We start from the raw sequence: 540 nt of genomic DNA, 5'->3' as shown, positions 1-540 counted from the left end.
AGTGATGCTGAGAAACTAGGTGAAGAGGTGGCCATCAACTTAGATGATGAAGTGGTGATTGTTGATGAGAAAATCAATGATGAAATCTTGGAGAAGATTGTGGCAGCCAAGGGTAAAGGAAAGGTTGGGGAAGAGAAGAAAACAGTGAAGGATGGTGAAGTTCTTGCTCCAGCAAGTGAGAATTCTTTTGTTCCTCTTCCCCATGAACCCAAACTACCATTCCCTGGTAGATTCAAGAGGCAGCTGCTAGAGAAGTACAAGGCTTTGTTTGACAAGCAAATGAGTGAAGCTCAGGTTGCAATGCCCATCATCGATGCTTTCATGTTGATTCCTCAATACAACAGGTTCCTGAAAGATGTTGTAGCTACAAAGAAGAATGAGATGAAAGGCATGATGATTTTTACCCATGAGTGCAGTGCCATCATCCAGAGGCTTGATGTTCCAAAGAAGTTAGAGGATCCAAGATGCTTCACACTACCTTGTGCTCTTGGACCTATGGTATTTGAGAAATGTCTCTGCGATTTGGGAGCTAGTGTCAGC

This window comes from Brassica oleracea, chromosome C6 (assembly GCF_000695525.1).
Source record: "Brassica oleracea var. oleracea cultivar TO1000 chromosome C6, BOL, whole genome shotgun sequence".
Lineage (NCBI taxonomy): Eukaryota > Viridiplantae > Streptophyta > Magnoliopsida > Brassicales > Brassicaceae > Brassica > Brassica oleracea.
This window is presented reverse-complemented; position numbering follows the sequence as displayed.